The following is a 10,099-nucleotide window of genomic DNA, read 5'->3' as shown; positions in this document are numbered from 1 at the left end:
GGGGCCGCGGGGTCCCGCCCCCCTACCATACCTATTGGGCGGCGGCGGCCCAGGAGGCGTGGCCACAGGCACTCGATCCCCACCTCCCTATTCGCCCCCAGCCAATAGAGCTCGACAGCAGACTGCTGACTGGTCCGTCTTGGAGGGCTTCTGCTGTCAATCAATCCCGTCAGCCCCGCTGCGGCTGGAGCGCGGCGCGGGGTCCCGCCCCCGGGACGTGGCCGGACAGCGACGCGGGGGGAGGAGGGGTAGGGTCGCCCGGGAGCTGGAGACGGACGTGGGCGCTCTGGTGCCGGGGCGGGTAGGGTTCCCGCTCCGCTTCTCCCCCAGGCAGCAGCGTGCGGCGGTGCCCGCCCGGCTCCTGGGCCCAAGTCCGGCGCCGTGACCCGTGCGCCCAGGGGCGGCGGCGGAGGAGCGCGGGGCCGCGGGCACTGAGGGCGCCCGCCTCTGCTGGAAGTTAAAAACCATCCCAGACGCCCCCCTCCCCCCGCGCCGTGGCGATCGGCCGCAATTCATACGTACAACAGATCTGTGCCGGGGCAGCAAGGCCAGCGAGCAGAAGTGTTAAATTTCTCTGGCTCAGGGGTCCCGGCTCCTGTTTTCTGGGTCTTTCCCCCTCATCTAGGACGTCAGACTCCCTCTGCTCCGGCTCAGGCTGGATCTGCAGGGCAGGCAGGGATGGGCCGTGTGGCTGCAGGGTGCTTGGGCTGCATCCCCCAAGGTGGTGAGCTGGGAGCAGCACGCCCAAGTGAGACAAATGTAAACTCACAACCTAAAATCTTTGGAAATTGGATGTTAGCAGGCATACTCCTTAAAGCTGTGGTGGTTTAAAAGCACAAAGTGGGCTTGAATTTACCCCCATTTTTAAATATGCTTTTAGAAACTTAAGCTGACCGAAATATCTCCAACCTTTCTTACTGTAAAGTCCAAGGGACATTATTTTTGTTGTTGTTTCATTTATTATCCAGCAAAGATTCCCCAGCTGGATCTGACCACAGCCACTGCCTCCCATCCAACTATTTGTGATGCAACTCTCATAGGTTTTACATTGCTCCTGTGAATGCAGTACCAGGGGCCAGTCATGGTACCTTATGGATTTGGAGCCTGTACCTTTGAATGGAAAGACCAGCAACACTGCAGCACACCAGTGCCTGCCAACATGTTCATGACTGTGGAACATGTTTGTTGCATGGAGGATCCACCAGGCAGGAGGCAGATGTGCTAGTACTAAAGTATATCCTGGAAAACAAAGGGACGAAATGATTTCTGGAGAGCTCTTCTAACCTAATGCTATGGAATTAGTGAAGTCACAGCTAGAAAAGACTTGCCTAGGGTGCCTATACTACAACAGTAGACATTTAAGTAGAAGAAGTGTGTTGTGAAAATTACTTCCCTCTTCATGATCATATGTCTAGGACCCCACTATTGCATGACCCACTTCTCTCCCATTTACAGTCATTCAGGCCTAGCTTCTCTCTGCCATTTGTAGTACGGACTTCCTCTTCCTCATTCGTGTCTGAACCATTTCACTTTTTTTCCTAATCGTTGTTCCTTGGGCAAGTTTTCCTTCCCATTAATAGCTGCACAGATTATTCTCCCTTTCATAACTACCAAGACCTTTCTACCCCCGCATTCATTGTTAACTTGCCATTGCCAATGGGATGTGTATTTGCATGGAAAAGGAATGCAAAATTAGTATGGTGTTGTTTTAACTGCTGTGCTGGCAGCTCCAGGGCCTAATAGCAATTCCTGTTTTTGTCTTCTATTGAGGAACTACTTGTGGAAGCAGATAGCCTAGACCAACAGTTTCCAAACTCTGACAGATAGCAGTGCACCAATAGAGATGTTTGGGGCCAATACCAGTAGCCAATTTTTAAGGAGGAATATTGGCTGATACCGATCCAATTTCTGATACAGCTGCGTGCAGCTAGCAAGTCTGTTGTACTGGACTGGGAGAGGGGAGGGAAGGGGCATGAGGTGGGGGGTGGGTCAACAACCCCTGTGGTGAGGGAGGATGTAGGGGCAGGGGCTGCCCAGCCAGGGTGGGGCATAGGATGGAGCTGTAGCTCATGGGGGGGGTGGCCCTCACCACTGTGCACACTCCAGTAGGGCAGGGGGGAGAGGTATAAGCCCCCAGATCAAGGCAGGGTAGGCGGGCTGGAGCCAGGGCTACGCCGGGTTTTTCTCGGCAGGGACTACGGAGAGGGCTGCAGACACCCCAGATTTCACCACAGCCCCACTCCCAGTGCCGCCACTGCCACACACCTGGTACATGGGTAGAGGTGGAACGTTGAGCTAGAGCTGCCCATTGCCACAACAATGGCAATGCTGGGAGCAGGGCTACAGCAAAATTTGGGGTGGCTACCATAGGTGACAGAAGGGGGGGTCCTAACCAGACTAAGTCCGCCCCCAGACATAGGCAGCAAGTAGGGCCCCAGGCCACAGGCTGCCGCAGTTGGGGAGAGAGGGAGGGGTATGCACACACATATATACTGTGCAGCCAGGATCACAGCCAGCTGAGCAGGCAGGTTAGTTTCTTTCTGTTTTCTTTACTTGGGCGTGGGGGGCTAGGGCAGATTGAGACCCCCATAGTGCAGGAGGCAGTGGGGTAGGGGCAAATCATTTGCCCCTCCACCTCTCCCTGCTGCACTGTGGGGGTTGCCCCATGACCCGGCCTGGCAGGGCCCCATTCACAGGGCTGGGCCAAGTCACAGGGCAATCAGAGCCCAGCAGTTGGTCCAGGGGCATGAGCAGGTCACTCCCACAGCTGCGTGCACCACAGGGGAGCCGGTGGAGGAGGGGCATGTTTTAGAATTTAGTTGTTCCATTTGTCCATTAGCCCCCGTAAAAAGGAGCTACTAGTTTACCGTGGGCAAGGCCCTCCTGGCTATCGGATGGACAAAAAGACAGGAGCTTCTGTGGCCTGGTCCATCGGACACTACCCCTCGTCCCAGCTGAACTGCTGCAGCAGCCCTGAGAGTTCCCTGCACCCTCTACCCACTGCCGCGGTCCGGCAGTGGGGGCTGCTGCCTTGCTGTGACCTGCTGCCACCTGCAACAGCATGTGGCCCCGAAGCTGCGCGCCTGCCAGACCCGAATGGGACTGTATGGCCTCAGCAGAGACATTTGCACCTCTGGGCCAGCTGCTAGTGGGCTGTGGCTTTGTTGGTTTTTGTGCAGCAGGACTGCCATGTGCATCACCGCTCTGCCATCTGGGCAGTTATCACCCGGAAGATGTTCTCAGTGTGGTGGCCTGCTTTGAATGGTCAAAGCATGTCCTCCTGGCCCCAGGTGACCAGGTCAGCACATCCAGCTAAGTCGTGGATGCCAGCCCGGAGCAGGCGCTGCTGCCTGCATCTGCCACCTGCCTCACTAGCAGGATTTCTGGTGTTCCCCATTTAAAAAGTGCAAAATCTCCAATGATAAATTCCCAAATTCACTCTTTAAAATACCCCAAAAATCCACGTTCTTCACAATTAAAACAAAAGATCACTTATATATGAGACAGAGAGACGGATCAGTTGGGCAATGTTTTATTAATATATTTACAAATCTAAAGAGATTTGGAAGCCTACCAGTGTCTCTATAGTCATAAAATAAATTCTAAATAAATATTCTTGATGTTTGCTTTTGGTTTTCTTACCATAGAATAATTTGAGCTCCCCCTGACCTTTCCACTAACTAGGATGTGGGGTCAGCTGCCCCTGCAGTCACAGCTCCTGCCAGGTCTCACCCTGTCTAGCAGCAGAGCACAATGGGTGTGTGATGGGGAGATGTACGGTTTGCAGGAGTGGGGTGATATGGGTGGGTTCGTAGGTGGGTGTGATGTGGGGGGGGGCATGGGGAGACTGCTCAGAAGGGTTGGGTCCCCTGCCACCACACAGGGTGCAGCCCCCCCCAGCACATGGACTGCTCCCCCCACCCAGGGCAGTCCCCCACAGGGCCCACAGCTTACCCCCACAGCAGCAGTAGCCATTGGGTGCTCAGGGCCCACAGTGACCACAGCCCTCAGCAGCACGGCACAGCCCTGGCCGCCTCAGACTCAGTGTTACCTGCGCCACTCATCGCGGGTCCAGCTCAGCATGGTGCAGTGTGGTGTGGGGCTGTGCACCTTTCAGGCAACCCCAGGCCACTTGGACCGGCACCTGGGGCCCCGTGCTGCTTGCAAGGACCAAGTGTCGCACCAGGCTGGGTCCTGCCTCCAGTGGCAGCACTGCGGGACCCATGCTGTGTGCAGGGAGAAAGAGTGGCAGGCCCAATGCAGCCCACTAATGTACCTTTGCACAGGACCAGGAGGCGTGGCTCCAGGATACATGGTTCCTGTGCAAAAGCGTGTCAGCTGCATGGCCCGGGCCAGGCTGGGTCAGGTCAGGCCGGCCAGGCTCGTTTTCCATGAGGCTCAGGTGGCGATGCTCCATGGCCCTTTGTAGGAGACTGCGTTGCTACCTGAGTTTCATGAAAGACATGTCCAGCCAGCCTGACTCAACCTGACCCAGCCCAGGCTGCGCAGCTAGTGCACCTGTACACAGGAGCTATACGTCCTGGTCCTGGGCAAAGGTGTGCTAGTGGGCCATGCCAGGCTGGGCCAGGTTGAGTCCTGCCCCACGCTTTGTGGAGAGGCTCGAGCAGGGACCACCGCATGCCTGCCCCACCCAGCCCCACGCAGGTGAAAGCAGCCAGCACAGCTGCGGCCTAGCTGTAGGTACAGCCGGTGGTGACACGGACCTGTGAGACCCGAGCTTTGTACATGCTGAATGGACCTGGCCCAACCACTAGTCCATGGCTTTCTCAGTCCTGTTCAAAGCCGTGCAGTAGCGGGCCAGGCCCGTTCAGCATGTACGGAGCCCAGGTCACACAGCACCGCATTGCTACCCACTGTGCCTGCAGCTGGGCTACAGCCGTGCTGGCTGCTTTCATCCATGCTGGGGGGGTGGGGGGGCAGGCATGTGGCAGCCCCACTCAAGCCCCTCTGCAAACTCACTCACAGACTGCACATCCCCCTGCCACTCCTCAACCCCCACGTCCCTGCTTACCTGTGACAGTGTCCGGTCCTGATCCTTGTTGTGCTTTTGCTTGCCCCAGCACACTAAGGGTTCATGCCCTGCATGGTGAGGCAGCAGGACCACCATAGAGATGCTCTAGCCAGAAACCAGAGCACCACTCTAGAGGACCAGCTGCCTGGTTCCCCTGTGTTTTATTTTGATACCCGATTATCCAGGTATCAAATTTTGAGCCCGTGCTGCAAATATGCAGCATGGGGAACATTTTTTTGTTCCCAGTGTGCCTCTTGCTGCGTCTCAGATTGGTTTTAGATGCAGCAAGAGGCACGTCGGCTCGTCTGGATGCAGCCGCTAGGATTAAGTCACTGGGGCACGTCTCTGGGATACAGACTAAGTGGTTTAACCCTTGGCCTCTTTGCTGAGACTTTCAGCTAGACCAGGGGTGGGCAAAATACTGCCCGCAGGCTGCATTTGGCCCACCAGGCATTTTTCACCTGGTCCGCAGTGCCCACCAATGAATTGTGTCCTGCCCAGCCCTTCCCCCCACAAGGCTGGGAGTGAGGTTCCCACGTGTATACTCCCCCAGCTTACCCTATTGCACCTTGCTCCCAACCTCTTGGGTGGAAGGGCTCTGTCCAGCCAGCAGCAGCTTCTGGGCAGGGCTCCTACTGCAGCTGCCCCATGGGAACCTGCTTGACTTCCTAAAGTCAACTCACTTGGGACAGCAAGTAGGGAAGCAGCAGGGCTGGTGAGTGGCAGGGTGGAGTTGCAGCCAGGTGGAAGCGTGAAGTATATGCCCAGGGGGCAGCAGAAGTGCAGAGCTTGGCTGGGCAGGGCGTGGGTGTGAGGGTGACAGGTGTAGGGACTCCCCACACACTCCCCCCATGGTGTGCAGTTCCTGCTGCCTGGCAGCAACAACAGGTAGGGAGGTCAGGGTGCTCGTGCCCGGCACAGGTGCCCAGTAGGGCACGGCTCTGGCCAGTGCTGCATGCCTGGCTGCCTCTATCACTGGGGCTCCGCACCCCAAGCCTGTGAGTGCAGGAGCTGCAGCCAGGGAAGCCCCATGCTGGAGCCTGTTGCCTTCCTTGCACCATGCTGCACAGGTCCCTGCACTCGGCTGGAAGTGAAAGGAACCCCCTGCTACCCCACTGTGACAGAGGTGTCCAGCACTATGCTGGAAGCAATGAGTGCAGCCTCAGCGCAGCCTGCCCAGCCGTCTCTATCGCACCCTAACCTCCCCACCTACTGCTGCTGCCAGGCAGCCGGAGCTGCACACCATGAGGAGCATGTCTGGGGGAGGGGGTCTCTACACCCTCCACCCTCTCATACCCCACACCCCCACACCCTGCCCCAACCCCCATCTACATATACATAAACCCCTACATACTTTCTACACAGCCACACCTTCTCAACCACCCCATGTAGCCTGACACCCTGCCATACACATACAATAGAAAAGAGTGACACTATTTTTGAGTTATGACTGTGTACTGTATATAGAAGGGATTGCATCCTAAGTCATGACAAATTTTCTGTAATAAAATTAAAATATAGTAAATGTTTGACTTCTAATGTATGATTTGGTTATTTTCTGGTTCTAAGATGGCAACCTCCCCTACCAAAAGGATTGGTGGGGGGGCAGCAAAGGGAAGGACTTCTCGTGGCAAAAGGTCAGGGATTAGGGAGCAGGACTTCCAGTCCCGGTGTGGCGACCAGGGGGCAAGGCAACTGTCAAGGGGCAGGACTACCTGTGCAACCCGACAGTTTGTCAAAACTTAAGCATCCTTCCAACCGAGATAATTGTCCACCGCTGACCTAGACCTCAGTTGCAAGTTGAGATTTTGCTCATTGTACTCCAGCTTCAAAACCAAAATTTACAAGAGCCAGATGGCAGGTAGTCAGTACGTTTATATACCTAAACTAAAAGGCTCTGAGCCTTTCAATAGAAACACTAGATGCAGATTATGTATCATTCACCTCAGTGTTCTCTCAAACCATGGAAAACAAGTCCTTCTTTACTCATGACTTCAAAAGATATAATTTCCTGTAAGAGGTAGGCGAAATCATCCGTTTCCTTTACCCCAGCTGTAAGTTAGGGCTAGAGACATATCCACATATATGAATAGTGTGAAGACAGGTACAATTGTGAAGCCAATTTGAGTCGTTTGCCACAACACCCAAGCTGAAAATGCACTGGCTTAAAGAGCCTTGGTCAGTTTTACTGTCCTGCACTTTGTGTTACTGTTGAAGAGCAAGATAAAAGATTAACAAAAGTGCCTCTCAAAATCATGTTTCTTATTTTATTCACCACTTTATAGTATCTTTGCCTCTCAGTGCATGTACCAAAAAGTGACAACTTGTAAGTGAACTAGTTTCAATGGAGAATAACTCCTAATTTCTTCAGAGATCTCTCAGGCCACAATCACATCTAACCTCCACTTCTCCCAATTAACTCTGAATAGGCCTTGCAGCACATCCTGAAGGTCACCACGCAGAAGCAGTGTCTATGCAAGCTCTGGAATCATCGATCCCCCATTAAGAACTGCATTCTAGGCACAAATTGTGAAGAGTTTAGCTGCAGTGCTACAGTGCACTCAGTGCTGGAGATGCAGGGAATTGGAGCAGGGAAGGATGGGAGGGAAAGGGGATTACCAAAATAGAACTCAAAGCTGAAACTTTCAGATAAAACCAATGCTTTGAATCGCACCCCAAAAATTATGATTATTCCACTGGCTTCTAATCATCTCAATCTTTTGCTCCTGTTCCAAGAGTAAATTAGCAGTTACTTTCTATACTACTTGTTAATTGCTTAGTGGTATCTTAAGGATAACCCCATACAGAATATGTTGAAATAATTCAATGTGTGGAAGCAACCAGACATGGATCTCTGCAGCAACATCTCCATCTCCATAGGAAAGGGTGCAGTCTCCTTGCCCTATGCAGATAAAAGCAGGTCTTGGCTACTTTAGAAGTAAAAGAACACATCAAGGATCCTGGCAAGACGTATTAACCCGCAGAACTATGATTTCAGTGGAACTCACTTAGGCTCAATTACTTTGATTCAGACTCTTAAATAGTAACTTGCCACTGGCTTGCAGCCCAGCCTGCACTGCAGGCCACAGATCTCCACTTCCCTGCAGAACCAAAGATGCCTACTTACCACTGTCTCCAGTCTCAGTCAACAATGGCAATAGGGAGGTGTGCTCCAGAGGTGATAGGCAGTGATTCCTCCATGATGGATTAGACAGGGGTGCCAGAGCGTGGCACACAAAGGCATTTTTCTTGGCATGTGTGCCTTGGGTCAGACAGCAGGGAAGGGGCTGGGGCTGCGCTGCCACAAGGATCAGGCCCCTCACAGCTCCCCAGTGTCTGCTACTGGGGCACCAACATCCCTTGACAGGTGCCTCGCCCCCAGTCGCTATATTGGGACCAGAAGTCCTGCCCCCAGCCCCTGACCTTTGCCACTGGAAGTTCCTTTCCTTGCCCTGGAAGGACAAGTATCCACCCTTCTTTTGGGAGGAAGGGTGCTGCAATCTTGAAGCCAGAAAAAACCCAAATTATATACAAAAAATAAAACAGCTACTATAAAACTTTTATTTACAAATATTTTTGTACTAATTTATGTGTTTATAAAGTGTACCTAGAAGTGACTGCATAAAAGCTCAAAATACAGTCCTACTTTATGTTGGGTGTGGGCAATAAAGGGGTGTATGCGGCAGGGTATGATTGGGGAGTGTGTATGTGTGGTGGGGGACTGTGGGGTTATAGCACGTGGCAGAGAGAGATGAGCTGGGCTGCTGGCTCTATTGTGTGTGGCTGTACCAGACAGCATTCATGCCTATTTACATCACGTGAGGCCGATTCCATGCCCAGGCTCTGCACTCCTGCTGCCCCAACCTGGATCCCTGCTCACCTGCATGGGCTCCGCGCCCACCCGCCACTGCCATTTCCCTGCATTCCCTCCCACACTTCCCATGTTGCTCCCTGTAGCCCCTGCTGCTTCTTGTACCACTCCCTGTAGCCCCTGCCGCTGCCTGCACTGTTCCCAGGAGCCCCTGCTGCTCGCTGTGGCCCCTACCAATTCCTGCACCACTATCTGCATCCTCCTTGCCACTCTGCTGCTCCCTGCAGCCACTTCCTTCTGCCCCCACACCTGCTGCTCCCCACAGCTCTGGCTCTACCCTGGCCTGGGAAGCACCATGGGGCTGTTCGCAGCCATTTCCCCTTTCCCTCCATCCAATCTTACCTTACTTTCCACTTGGATTGGGGGAAAGTAGCTCCACGGTCATGCAGAGGCTTCTGGTTGGGGGCTGAGGGAGGGAAGTTGGAGGAGGAGTGGAGCTGGGCCAGCCTTGCTGCTCAGCAACAGGCTCCCTCTGGGTCCTGCTGCCACTGTCTGCCTGTCATCTTTGACAGCCAGTCAGGGGCAGATAAAAATTAATTTTCTAAAATTTTTAGAGGCCCTGCAGACTAGATAGAATGGGCTGGCAGTCTGGGTCCAGCCTGCGGGCTGTATTTTGCCCACCCCTGGCACAGAAGATCACATCAGCCTAGTATATCTACTGCACAAGTGCTTCTCTACTTACTCCATAAAACATGACTATCTTAAAAAAAGAAAAAAGGGAACACATCAGTAAGCTGTCAATGAACAGCTGGCTTCCACATGCCGGGAGCACTGCCAACCACTTCTGCTAGGCCCTGGCTGTTCATCTTCCTTAGAGCAATCATTTCCTCTCCTCCACCCACCGTTTGTCGACTGGATTTGGAGCATGGAGGATGTCAACATTTTTAACTTTATCCGCGATGGGAACTGTCATGAAAAGGCAAATTTCTCTACTCATACTGCCTTTGGTTTTAAATAGGAAAGGTAGAGGTACAAGAGGGGCCTGTAAAGGTGTTTTGTTTGTAGTGTCTGAGCAATGTAACAGATTTCGATTAGGGCCCTCAAACTATTAAAAAATGTGATTGCAGTTAGTTGTGTGATTTAAAAAATTAGTTGCAATTAATTACAATTTTAAAAATCACACAGCTAAAAGCTCAAAATTATGCAGAGAAATTCTCAGTTATGCAAAATTATGCAGGTACTTTATATGGTTGGGG

General features: G+C 53.0%; 1 long non-coding RNA gene across 1 annotated transcript in view; it reads left to right on the top strand.

Annotated features, from left to right (window-relative positions):
- Window positions 1–1,090: 1,090 nt before the first annotated feature.
- Window positions 1,091–10,099, top strand: part of LOC109312918 — a 9,338-nt gene continuing 329 nt past the window's right edge. The window contains exons 1-2 of the long non-coding RNA XR_002101934.1: window positions 1,091–1,106; window positions 6,299–6,301. This is a non-coding gene — a long non-coding RNA (uncharacterized LOC109312918). The remainder of the gene's footprint in view (window positions 1,107–6,298; window positions 6,302–10,099) is intronic.

This window comes from Crocodylus porosus, unplaced genomic scaffold (assembly GCF_001723895.1).
Source record: "Crocodylus porosus isolate Cpor-Errol unplaced genomic scaffold, CroPor_comp1, whole genome shotgun sequence".
Lineage (NCBI taxonomy): Eukaryota > Metazoa > Chordata > Crocodylia > Crocodylidae > Crocodylus > Crocodylus porosus.
This window is presented reverse-complemented; position numbering and strand designations above follow the sequence as displayed.